A 13,454-nucleotide genomic window follows, 5' to 3' on the forward strand; every position below is an offset into this window, starting at 1 on the left:
AGCAAGTTCCTCCAGGCTGAATCAAGTATTAAAATATGGCTTTTTCACTTCCTTGTCTACAAGCAAGTTCTGCTAAGAGTGGGGCTACTCTTAAGGTTACTGGATTGCTTCCTTTGACAGACCTTAAAGTAGCGAGGAGGGAATTAATTCTTGAAATCCTCACCATATGTGGGTACAAAACAGAGAAACCTGGCTTAGCCAGACTGTTTTTCCTCTGACACACTGAGAAAATACTCCACAACTCATTCATCTCTACATTCTACACACTTCCTTACTTGTTCCTACACACTGGGGTAGTGCCTTCTGTATGTTAGTGCAGAAGAATTGAACCCTTAAAGCGAGGTGTATTCTGACATGAGTATCAAATGCAGCTTGAAATAAATTATATTGAAGTGTCTGGTTTTATAACTGCTTGGTATGTTGCTATTCTTGCCTTGGAGCAGTTACATGTGTTGGTATTGGAAGTTCATCTGATACAGCAGGATATGCATGTGCATGTGTTTAAGTCTTCTGCTGATTCACAATATGTTAGTCAGTGTTAATTATAAGCAGGAAGAATTAAAATTTTGGGAGGGTGGATCTTGCAATGCTATTTATCTCTACTTAAACTAGGACATGGCTCCAGATTATATGTGTCTTGCATTCTCAGCCAATGGATTTGTGCACAGAAATAGGATGCTAAGATACTCAGATACCTAAATTATTCAGTGTTATTCATATTTCAAGTAGCAATAAATTCTTATTTGAAGGTTTTTTCTTCTGCATCCACCCATGTTATCTGTGTTGATGTACACTTTGTTTCCTGGTGGAGCATCAGGTCTGGATGCCAAATGAAGCTGTACCTGCTGGCTTTGATGCAAAGCAGAGTTAGTGCCTGCAGCCTAAGGAGCCTGACATTCCTGTTCCATATGACTTTGCCTCTCTGGTGACAAAGAATAAGGTATGAAAAATATCTGTATGTCAACACCACCTTCTGTGTGTGTGTGTGTCCAGAAAGTATTCCAAGGCTTTTCCCAACTTCATTTTGGACAGACAGCAGTGTGGGACATACATGTGCCCTCGATATTGATTTTAATGGAAGAACTTTGCATCAAAGCCAGCAGGTACAGCTTCATTTGGCATCCAGACCTGATGCTCCACCAGGAATGACTCAGGAGGAAACAGCCACCACTTTTCCTGTCTTGCTAGGGTCCCTCATGAGCTGGTTTGATGTGTATCAGAGAATGGGGTCATAAGGAAGCTGGAAGTGATGTTGTCCTGGCTGAAGACTATTTTTCCAGGTAGCTTTCCCCAGTTTTACTTTTTAAGTTAGCAGTTTCCTTGAGAACTAAATATAACAGAGAAATAATATCATGTGCTTAAAATTTTCCTAACTTTATGAACAACTCTTCAGTTTTGTTCTGCCAGAAGGGTCAGAATTCTTCCCCAGCAAGATACCTGGGAATTCCTCAGAAGCCAGGAAGCATTCAGACACTAAAGCCAGTTTTGCTGGCATCTCACCATCTGATCCTAACTCACCCAGCAACAGAAGGGCTAAGAGCTGTCACTCTGAATAACTTTACTGCCTACATCTTTGGCAAGTTGAGTCTGAATTTAACTAAAATCACAGCTTGCAGCAAGAATATTTATGAACTAGGAAACCCTCCTGAATCGTATAAGGGCAATCTTTTATATATATACATACAGATATATATGTGTGTGTGTATATATATGAATTTTCACACCCTCTCCCCTTCCTCCTATCTTCGTGCTAGCAGCCAGCAATGTGGCCACTCTGGTTGCCTAGGAAGCTGATTGCTGCTCCTAAAGGATCTGTTTAAAATTCTGATCTGGATTCTAGTCAGGTATGTGAGACCCTGGGAATGGAGCTCTTGAAGTGGGGGGTACTTTCCCTTTTCCCCCTCTCCTCTGCTCCTCTGGACTGAGAGAAGGCAGCTGTGCTGCTTTGCCAGACAGAGCAGCTGGGCTTGGTTACCCCTAGAACCAATTAAGTGCTGGAAGAATGGCTTGCCTTATTCCAGGGAGACAGAAGGAGCTGTTTGGGATCATAAATGACACTGGAGAGTAGCTGTGTATGCATGCAGTTATTTTAAGTGTTGTTTTTGAGGCTTTTTCTATGCACCTGCCACCTTTTTGGGCATTTGTACTTTTATCTGCATTGTTTGAAATGCAAATAAAAGCAATGATACATATTCAGACAATCTGAGACCTGTGTTTCAGAGGACTATGCTGAACCTTTTGTGGAGTTTCTTTTCAGAAGCTAATTCTAGTGGAAAATTACTAAATGGAGCTTTAAATAGGTGAAATAGTAAGCTGGCCAAATAGTGCACCTATCAGTGAGGCAAAGGAGGGTGCTCTCTCCAAGCTGGTTTCCATCCCATAGCTCTACTATTTGGAGAGACAAAGCAGGGTTTCTAAGAGGAAAGTTCCTTAACATTTAATTTTGGCCTAAGGCTGTCCCAAAAGCTGTCTGTCACACCTCATTATATGTGCTGTTCAAACCTAGATAGGCATTCAGAGTAACACCTGGAGAAAAGTCTATGAATACAATTACTGATTATCAATGCAAGAGATACTCATTAAAAGAGATCTTAGATAGTAGCAAAAGCTAGAGTCACTTGTTTATGCTCTTAAATGAGTGTAGGATCTCATTTAAAACTGCTTTGAAGTGTGAGTTATGAACAGGAACCCTTTGATCAGAACTGAAGTATCATGTGTCATAAGGTGTATGCCAAAATAAAGAAGCCACTTAAGCTTTTTCTCCTGAGGCACTGAGCAAAGGAGAGCTATGGTTCCCCTACTGTGTCTCATGCTAGCAAGTCCATTTATCCAGCAAGTCTGGAGAATTTGGGCTATGAAGATTGCTGCTGAACATCTGAAAGTGGGAAATGGCACTTGGCTTTCTGCTGGGGAGAAATAAGAAATGCACTATCTAAGTGTTTTATTAGTGTACTTATAAAACCTATTTCTACTGCATACATTCCTCCCCAAGTGTGGTCCCACATATTTCCTCTTTCAAAAGTTTTGACTTAAATTTGTGGTTAACTTCAAATTAAATTTGTGGTTACTGCTGCTTGCAGAAATTTCTCCACAAAGAAGGGACAACCAGCTCTTTTCTTCAAAATACATCACTCTGAACACTTAGAAAAAGTACAGCTGGAATGTGATGGGCAACACTTCCATGTGCTGATTCTGTCCCATGAGTGCTAAACTAACTTTGTAGGTAGCTGACTGCATTGTGGTTGGGTGACTTCACTGGGCTTTGTCATTCTGCCATGCACTGGCAATACTCTTGTGCCTCCTGCTGGGATAAAACATGGACCTGCTGGGAGCAGAGGCCTTTATTTTAATCCAATGATTGATCTGCATCCAGCTCCATGGCAATGGGATGTGGGGAAAAAAAAAAAAAAGAGAAGGAAGTAATAGGCCAGACTAACTGTCCAAGTTACATTTGCTCAGAGGTCCTAGTTTAAGTCCTGCAAATAAATCAGTAATTTTCCAAATGAAGGGGTATTATATCCTTCAGGACACAGTCATGAGGAAATAGCATTCTTCTGTTCACTCTGAAAAATAAATGGAGTTTTCTATAATGTTTTGAGTTTTCTATCCAAAAGAAAGGGCAATATTGGCATGTACAGCCAGATAAGGCATATTCTTCTGTATCTTTCTTCACCTAGAAACAATGTAGAATTTGTAATTATTATTTGGGATTTAATCAATCCATGAAAGAGTAGAGGAAAATAACGAGATATGTGGTAATATTCCTAGTATGTACTTTAATTACTGATTGCTTGATTACTGCTGAAACTGATGAGGCTGAGTGTGATGATATTATCAGGAACTAAATCCTGATAGAAGGAGATGAAAACATAACATTTAACATGATCATGATACTCTGGAAAATAGCATCTTTGAGGGTTGGATTGAGCGACTCCCTGCAGAGATAATTTAAATGCTGTAAAGCCATATATGTAGAAATGTTGATGAATAAGATAATAGGCAGCCTCTAAGGAAAACAGAAGCTCCTTTAATGCAACAGAAGGGTTACAGAAATCTCTGTGCATGGCTGTTGCACCATATCCAAATCAACAGTTACAACATTATTAAAAGATTCCAAAAGATCTAGTGAGACTTAGAGTCTGGGAATTTAATGGGTAATGATATTTTCATCCTAGTAAGTTACAGGAATATAGTTTTGAAATATACATGAGTCACCAAGGCACTCAAAGCTATAAAATCGAGGGTAACTTTGTCAGGCATTGGACAGATACACCACATGACACCTGGAATGACACAGGAACATGCACAAAGCAGCTGAAAGAGGTGATATCAGACCTCAGGTATGTGGTGGTGAAAAGAGGCATAAATAACTGTTTTCAAAGGGGTTTCCTTCCAGACTTGGCATTTTCTGTAATATACTTAAAAGCAGTAGGACTGAAACACAAAGCATCTCAGCCAGTAATTAGCAAAATGAAAATAGTGCTTGCTAAGAATGTCACCTTGTACTAGATGGAGAGTGGGGACTCTCTGAAGCATCCAGGCGTGTAGCTGAGAAATCCAGCCCAAGTCAAACAAATGTGATGGAACTGAAAGATGCTTCAGATCACTGAAACTCCTCTGTTCCTAAAAGAAGAAAAATCCCCACCCACAGACTTAGAAGGTCTGAAACTGTCAGTGAAGAAATAAACCTAGAAGTGAAACAAGTGCATGCAAATATTACTTCATATAAAATACTCTCACACAGTTCAAGGATACAATAGCTTAAAAGTGCCCCAAACCTTTCTTTATGCACAGAACTGGCTGTAAACCTATCTATCAGGCAGTAGATGGGATCTAGCTGGTATTTTGGGTAAAGTATTTGAGTTTACTCCCTGATTCTCCTTTCTTGCAGAAGTATTAACTGTTGGATTAAATAGAAAAATGAATTATTTTATGCTGTGAAATCGAATTTATTGTGTACAATGTGTGTTAGAATTTGTCTGCAGGACAGTTATGAACTAACCCCTAACTAATCCTTCTCCCAAGGATCTCCACATGACAGTTTCTGAATCCTAAATCCTTTTTGAACTGCACTTTGTTCTGGAGGGCTGTGGAAATGTGACTGCCCTGGCAAACATTTGCCATCATGGCAAATCACTGTTTCCATGCAGAGATAATTGTTCTGTAAAGTATGTTTTCTGCTTTCTGGGTAGGGGAAGGTCACATTTCTTTGTGCTATGGTTGGGCATTTTGCTATCCTAACATGCCTTAAAGTGATCTGGTGAACTGCAGTCAGAACTCACTGTCCACATCTAGGGGTCCATAGTTTGTCTTCCACTCCTCTACCAGCCATTTTTTTTCAGATGCTTGACACTGGTTTTATACAAAATAAGAAAATTATTGTGATCAATTAGGTCTAGTCTGATGTGATGCTGGTAGCAGGGAAGAACAGCTGTGCCTGCATTTGATGTGCAGCAGTGGTTTGCAGGCTGCTGAGCAGCTCTGGGGATGGCTTTTGGAGAGCAGCAGTGGGGAAAGGCTCCATTCTGCTCTGCAGCTGAGCAGCCCCTTCCCACACTGCTCTGCAGTCTGTTGGTTAAAACTAGATTAATTCCTACTTCTTATCCCAAAAAGAAAGTTGGAGAGCCTCAGCACATTTCCAGGTGAAATCATACCAGTCATGCACAAGTACAAGTTTAGCCAGGAAACCATGCCCAATCTTTTTCCTGGATATGTTGGCTCTGTGGAGGTGCAACATCAAAGAAAGAAAACTTGGCTCCGTGCTGCTGTTGTCAGGGCTGTGGTCACCAGTCACAGTGACCCAAGAGCAGAGGCCACAGAGGTGAGTGTGCCTGCTGGTCTGGCAGAGCAGTGTGACAGCACAGCTGGAAGCTGGCAGAAGTATCCAGGGCTGCAAGTGGAACCATGGGAGTGTGAGAACCACAGAAATTCTTCAAGGTGCCTCCTTACTGCAACTAAAGATGCTGATGCCACATTTTTTGTGACAGTGTATAGTTTTGTATGGAAAATCACTCCATGAAAAGGCAGTGTCCTTTTCATACAGAGGAGTCTTTATTCAAATAAAGGGAGAGAGTCCACTTTCTCTCTCAAGGTTTTCAAGGGTGCAGCCTGCCTTTTACCCTGAACCCCCAGTGTGTGTCCCTCTTCCTTTCCCCACTGGCTGAGCTGCTAGGAGGGCTCAGCCTTCCCAAACCACTTACCCCATATTCCCACCTTGAACCTGGCATTTTACCCTTGTGCAGACCCTTGTCTGTTCCAGGAGTCAAGGTGTCTTAGCCCGGTAAGGAACCCGCTTTTTGAAGTTGGCAGAGACTCCAAGACCCATTTCAAAGACATTAACACCCATACCTTCACCCATCGAATTGTTTGTAAAGACATTAGCACACATCTTTCCTATCACTTTTGATCACCTAGCATTCACATAGGCTCTGCATCCACATGCCAGAGTAGGTGTGTAAAGAGAATTAGGGCATTCCCCAAATCTGCAGAATTGATTTTAGGGTCTGGTTTAGGGATACATGAAAAATTGGTGTATTTGAAAGGTTGCAGGATTGAACAAGCACTCCTGCTAGTGGAGTAGAATTGGCTCCTGTGAGGGGACAGGCTGGTTAACTGGGAACTGCTTTGTTTGGAGCAAATCCTGGTGACTACTGTGCAAGTTATGGAATGAATTCACTTTTATCAGCTGCACAGGAGAACTGTTTGTTTTATCTTCGTACTGAAATTTGTCGCATTTCTTCTAAAGGGCCGTGACAGCTTCCAGCCGTACTCCGGTGAGTCAGGAATCAGAAGAACGCGCCAGCGGAGCGAGCGGCGGTACCCACCGCGCCCAGCTGCATCTCCGGGGAACCGACAGCCATCCTCTGCAACGCTGCCAGCTAAAAGCAGCGGGAAGTTGAAAACCAGGGCTGGGGCGTGGGGAACCCGGGCTGGGTGCCCGCTGCTGGCCCCGGAGCCTCTCGCTGCTCTCCGCCGCCGCGGCTGTGCGAGAAGGCGGCTTCAGAGGGCTGACCCTTCCCGGCTCCTCGGCGGGCGGGCCGCGTATGCGGCGGGGGGAGCGGGCGCCGGTCGCTCGTGGCTGTGGGACCGGCCCGGCCCGTCCCGTCCGTGCCGTGCGGAGCTGCCCGGGCGGTGGCGGGGCGGCGGCGGCCGGCAGGGGGCGCGGGCGGGCGGCGTGGCCGGGGGGGCGGCGCCAGGGTGGGCCGGGCGCTCGGCGGGCGCGGAGCCGCGGCCGTGGCGTGGCGGCTCCGGCGGCTCCAGCTGTGGGCCCGGGAGGAGGCGCCGAGCGCGGCCAGGCAGGTAAGGGGCGGCTGCGGGCGGGGCTGGGCCCCCTCGGGCAGGTGGGACAGCGCCCGGGGCGCGCCGCCGGGGAGCGCTGTGCCTGGTGCCCCGGTACGCCGCTGCCGAGTCCGCGGTGCTCCGCTGCCCCGGTAGGGGCTCGGCGGAGCGGGCGGGCGGTCGCTGCCGACGCCCGGGGACGGCGGGGGTGCGGCCCGTGCCCGGCTCCGAGAGGGGCGGCGGGAGCGCTGCGGGTGCGGAGCCTCGGCCGGGCCGGCCTGGCGGGCGGGGGCTCGGCCGGCGGGGCCTCGGGGCGGGTCAGCCCTGCAGCCCTGCCCCGGACGGGAGCGCGGCCGGACCCGGGCTGTGCGAGACCCGCGGGCAGCGAGCCGCGTGTGAGCCGGTGCCGGTGTGCGTGAGCCGGTGCGTGCGAGCCGGTGTGCGTGAGCCGGTGCGTGCGAGCGGTGCAGGGCAGGGGCTGGCAGGGCTCGTTCCCCTGCGAGTCCCCGCGTGTGCCCGCCTCGGCTGGCAGCGAGCGGCAGCGGGGCTGGAGCGGCGCTGCCGCGGATACCGGCACTGCTCCGGGTCCCGGGGCTGCTCCGGGTGCCGAGGCTGCTCCGTGTCCCCGGTGCTGCTCCGGGTGCCGGGACTTGCCATCCATTGTTGGCGGATCCACTGTGGCCGGAGTGCAGTAACTTCGTGCATCCACCTGTTTCCTGATGCCTCTCTAGCGTGTCCCACAACATGCTTTGCATCGCAAGTACTTAACCTAGATATTTCTAGGGCCTTGAAAAGACTTCTTATTGTATTTCTGTGCTGCAGGTTCCCGAATAATAGCCCCGAGCGTTTTGACAAGCGTGGGCTTCTCATTGGAAGTGTGCTCTGAGGTGGACATTGTCTTGGCCTTTGTGCAGTGTGACCTTAAAAAAAACCAAAACTCTGAAAGTGTGTTTTAAAGTGCTGGGAAGTAAGGAGTAAACAATGCATTTGTAAACGCTGTAACCTGAATTTCTGGACTGATCACTTTACATAAAGTCTTTGAAATTACAGGGTAGGAAAAGCATGTGTAATTACTTTAAAAGCCTTTTATTTTGTCTGGCATCATAGTCTCAGATGGGCATCTGAGTACAGATCTTAAATTTCCTCTTCTACAAATTTTACAAAGATATTTTTATGTGATGAAAAAGTCAGTACTGAATAAGTGGCTCTATCTTTGACTAACTGCAAAGGCTGTCACATATAATAAGTTATTGTGCCAGTATTACAATAGTAATGGGATATTAAACGAGCACATTTTGGCAGTAAGTAGCTGTAATACTCATGCCCTGTTTTGACGTCTCTAGAAGGAGGATTAGCTCAGACAGAACTTGTAGTGGGAGGGTGTGAGTGAGATGAAAAGCAAAAGCTGCTTAATTTTAATCTTCTCAAAAAGGTAACTACAAGTAGTGCACATGGTTAGAACACATATGCTCCTCTCTAATGGCTTTTAATTGTAGTGTCTTGACTGTGTTATGTAAACTCAGTAGTGCTGAAATACTACATTTATAAGACTCAGTCCGTACTGAACAAGCTCCCTCTTCTGGGGCAAAGGAAGCGTTGAGGGACAGAGGTGTCATAGGAAGGTCTGACAACAACAGATCTGTAAAATGGCTTTGGTGTAACTGAGGCTGTGTCTGTACCTGTGTAGAGGTGTGCCTCAGGTTAGGCTGCAGGCTTTACCTTGTTAAAAACTTGTTTAACTTGTAAAAAACTTGCTTAAATAGTTGAATTTGCATGATTGGGAGCTTCATTTTCTCTAACAGCTTTCTTTTGTCTTCTGATCTTTTTTTTATTTTTGTCTGGTTTTAGAGGTGGGCATCTTGGAGTGAAGAAACACAAAAAGCAATGCTTCATGGTGTGCAAAATCACTGTCCCCATGAAGTGTGCTTCCTCCAGTGGTTTTACAAGGGGTGTGTGTTTTTACACACTTAGCATAACCTCCCTAGACAAACAAAACCTAAAGTGTCCTGTGGGGTTTCTTATGCATGTCTTTTTTTTTATTTTCACAATCTCTTAGGAGACCTTTGAAACTAGACTTTTGGATAATTTTTGTGATGAAGTTGCAAATATTAAAAAGAAAAAAAAAATCTTTTACATATAAAGGCTTTGTATCTTAAGTGTGTCTGCATGTTATTGCCCAAAGAATGAATGGTGGATTCATGTGGCTCTAAGTGTGGCTTTTATCTGGATTTATGGTCAGTTCTAGTTGCATATTTTCGTCATCTCCCCACAATTTTATCTTTTGGCCAACAATAGCATGTTGGCAATTAATTAAGTGGAAAACCACTGTGAGATATGTGTTGCTCACAAGCATGCATCACACGAGCATAGGAATTAAATGTTAATCCACCTACTAACATATGCTTTATGATTTAGATTTTTGGTTTATGATGGATGCCACAGAGGAGCTGGTGGTACTTTAATTGTCACAAAGGGTGCAGTCTTCAAGCCTGCCTCTACCAAAGGGATGAAGGTGCTCTCTCAAGGAGCTTGGGAATGTGCACAAAATACTCAGCTAGTGCTTTGGCTGTTTGGAGAATCATTTGGTGAAGGAGGTGTGAGCAGACTAAAGAAGATGGAGTTTATTATAGAGGATGCAGGAAAGTTTTGGGAGTTACTGGTAGATAGTTACCAATAATGTGCAGGGAAGGGTATTGTGGCAGCCTGACAGGCACTGGGGCAGCACACACACAAATGTTGCCAGACAGCAGCCTCAAGGGTGAGAAAAGAGCTGCTTAAAAAGAGCCTCAGTGGTCCAAATATTGGACAAAGAATGTAGTTTGGGTCAAAACTGTCCCAGCAGTGCATCATATTTGGGAAGTGTTTGAACATAGCCTTTAATCTTGATTCCCTGGGAGAGGGAGGCAGTAAGTGAGCTTTGGTTCACAATCAGAAGGGTGTATTTAAAAAACTCTGGCTTAGGTGGTAAATTATATACAAAAAATAAAACTTAAATTTTGGAGCAAAAAGGGAAGAAATGTCAAATGCTTGGGAGGAGACTAAAATGTAGATTTCAAGCAAGATTTTTACTTGCATGGGTTTGAGTGTCATGGTAATTTTAATGGATTTGTATTAAAATACTGCAGTACTGATAAAATATTGTGCTTCATAATGCATATTTTCTTATTTTCTTTTATGTGCTTTTGAGAATGCTTTCTGTAACAGGGAATGGAAATGCAGGCCAGTGTATGGCATAAGTTACACAGAGACAGAATTGGAAACAGTTGCTCATGAAGCTGTGCAAAGGCTGATGATGACTGAAGGTTTCTGTAGCAGTTTTCCAGGATGATACTAGGAATGCTGCACAGACTGTGACATGCTTCATATTCTGTTAAAATCAGGCTGAATCCCAAAGTGAGTCCCCTGAAGCAAGCATGTAGCTTTGCACACTATTTAGGGCAGAAGAATTTGGGGAAATTTTATTGTCTAAAATTTGTAGGGGAGGATACATGAGTCTTGACTTAAGTCAATGTAGGAGCACATGGCTTGTTTTGTTCCATTAGGTTAGAATTCAAAATTCATGTTCTTGTTTGTCTTGAAAATATTAGATGTTCTCTGATTACAGCTGGGTGAGGCATTTTCTTGTTCAGTGAAGAAATATAAGAGTGGGAAGGTGTACTGTGACAAATGGCATTTACAATTCTTCTTGAAAAAACAGATAATGCCTGAATCATCAATGTAATGGTTCATCCTAAGCAGCAAGAAAAAGCTTTTTTTTTGTTTTTTGCATTGTGCAAGCTGATAATAGAAACATTTGCCAGGAGGGCTACAAAGGTAGATGGTAAGTGTGTGATTAGGCTCTAAGTGGTTCTGATGACAGGCAGAGGATTCAGAGCAAGATTGACAGGCTATTTCATATTGATTAGAGAAGTAAACTGGGTTTTGAAGAGCTAGACAGCTGGCATATTTCTTAACTGATTTTTGGAAGCTGACATAATTAGGCTTATTTGTTTGTGCTACATGGTGAGCACTTTCAGAATGGCTGTCTGGAAATACTCATCAGGGGCTGTTTTTCAGCTGATCCATTCATAGTTTCTTCTGCCACCCAAAACTGCAGCATGAACCAAGGATGAAGTCAGTTTCCCCTGAAATTGTCACATTCATGGTTTGCCTTGTGAAAATAAAACCACAGCCAGCACAGCTGTGTGTCAGGGTGTGCACTGATGAATGTCCCCCTTACCTGGGGGTGGAGGATGCTGTGCTGTGCCTTGCTGCTGCTGGCAGTGCTGATGGGGACCCTGCAGACACACAGCTGGTACCCTCAGTGCTTAATCACTGTTAAAAGGACAGAGCGATGCTGGCACAGGTTCTTGCACTTTGCCCTGCATTTCTCATGCATTGTTCTCCTTCCCTGTGTCTGTGGTTGTGATGTTGGTTTGTTGATTGCTCCTGAGTCTGAACACAGCCTTGTGTTTCTCTGAAGACCTTTGGGTACCTTCATGGGGAGCTTCTGTGGGCTGATAAAATGTAAAACCAGCTAAGCAAATAAAGCAACAGAACTGGAGCCAAAGGGCCTTTCCAAGGAAATGCTGGGACATGATGTTTAATGCCAGCACTGTTTACCTAAACCTATTTTTATTTTTCCTTTTGAAGCAATAACTTTCCTGTCTGCACCTGTGTGTTCAGCTGTCTCTCTGTGTAAGATGATGTGTTCCTAGTGGTTAGCTTGTGCTGCTGCCATGAGGATCCAGGGAAGAGCCAGGCATGCCCTTTTGCCAGCAGCATGGCACTTTTCCCAGTTTGTTGCCTGTGTTATTCCCCATTCAGCTCTCAAGCAGCCAGGCGAGTTGGCAGCTGTGCAGAGTGCTGTGGGGAGGAAAGGGCAGCAGAAAATGCTGACTGTGTGCTAATGCATCTGTGTAATCACCATTCTGGGGTTAGATTGCAGGAAGATGACAAAACTGCTGAAGAAAGTATGTTTAGTCTTTTATTTTTTTCCTCTCCAGTATGAGTTGCAGTGGGTAATAGTAGAATGTGTGGAGAAGCACAAGTTTTCCATTTGGAACAGAAGTGTGTATCTGCCCTGTAATTTTGAATCCTTGAGATTTTATGGAAGTGGTTGGATATGGAAGTTTTAGGTGACCTGACATACAAAACCAGGATGGAACAGATCTCATGCAGGGCTAAAGGCAGAAGAAGAATCTTTTGGGATAAGGGTCAAAATATAGCTTGAGCACAAGGACAGGATAGAGTGGAAATGTGATGGGTAAAAATCCATGTCATCCCTTCCATCCCTCTTGCAACACTTACCAGGTTGTTGCACTGCCATTTTCCACATCTGTAATTAAGCTAATTTAGTAAAATGGTGTTTTACTGCCTGGAAAGCTCTCAGCAGTGGCCAAATCAGCAGAGGTAAAATGGTGAATTTTGGGGTGAGAGTGGTGAGTGGTGCATTTCCCCCTGACAGCTGTGGGGGAATGGCTGGGGCACTGGGTTCAGATTCTGGCAGCTCCCCAGAGGGTGAGTGTGAAGGACCAGGTGAAGATGGGACACAAGACAGGATGGAGAGTGGGCTGAAGAGAGAAAGGCTCCCTAAATCCATTCAGTTTGGATACTGTGAGCAAATCAACCTGTGTGGGCCCCTGAGGGCTGTGGGTGTGTAACTTCCACCAGCAGGATATGTATGTGTGAGCTAGGGTATAAACTGACCCAGGATAAGGTCATTTGGAATGAAAAGAAGTGCAGATTTGGGAACTCAGATCACATTCTGAAATCAAATCTAACCTGAGTGGAAGAGCTGACAAGCAGTGAAAAATACTGTCCTTAATGCTAATATCATCTTAAACATTACATGGGATAAATTTGACTCGGTGTGGGAAAATAAGCATTTCTCTGTGTTTATGAGGTTTCTTCACTGATCTGTTTATTCCACTTGTCTTCCCTGGTTGTTCACAACTGGCTTTGAGTGCATCCCTGCAATGTTTACTTTCAAAGTTAGTGCCAGAAGAAGTTATTTGCCTCAGGACACAGCCCCTGACACTGGGGCAGAGGGAGGCTCAGGAAACATGCACAGGGGAGTCTTACAGCACGAGATGGAGTTGTTCAAACAATTCAAACTGTAAAAAGTAAAACCTTAACTTAAAAACGAACCCCCAAAATAATTTAATGATTTAAGCATGTTAACTGCTTTGCCTTTG

At 44.7% G+C, this 13,454-nt stretch overlaps 1 protein-coding gene across 1 annotated transcript in view; it reads left to right on the forward strand.

Moving 5' to 3' along the window:
• The first annotated feature begins 7,180 nt into the window (after positions 1–7,180).
• The window catches only part of PXYLP1 (2-phosphoxylose phosphatase 1), a 47,848-nt gene continuing 41,574 nt past the window's right edge, over positions 7,181–13,454 (forward strand). The window contains exon 1 of the mRNA XM_054639389.2: positions 7,181–7,299. The gene's annotated coding sequence lies outside the window, so the exon portion shown is untranslated. The remainder of the gene's footprint in view (positions 7,300–13,454) is intronic.

Source organism: Agelaius phoeniceus, chromosome 10 (genome assembly GCF_051311805.1).
Source record: "Agelaius phoeniceus isolate bAgePho1 chromosome 10, bAgePho1.hap1, whole genome shotgun sequence".
Lineage (NCBI taxonomy): Eukaryota > Metazoa > Chordata > Aves > Passeriformes > Icteridae > Agelaius > Agelaius phoeniceus.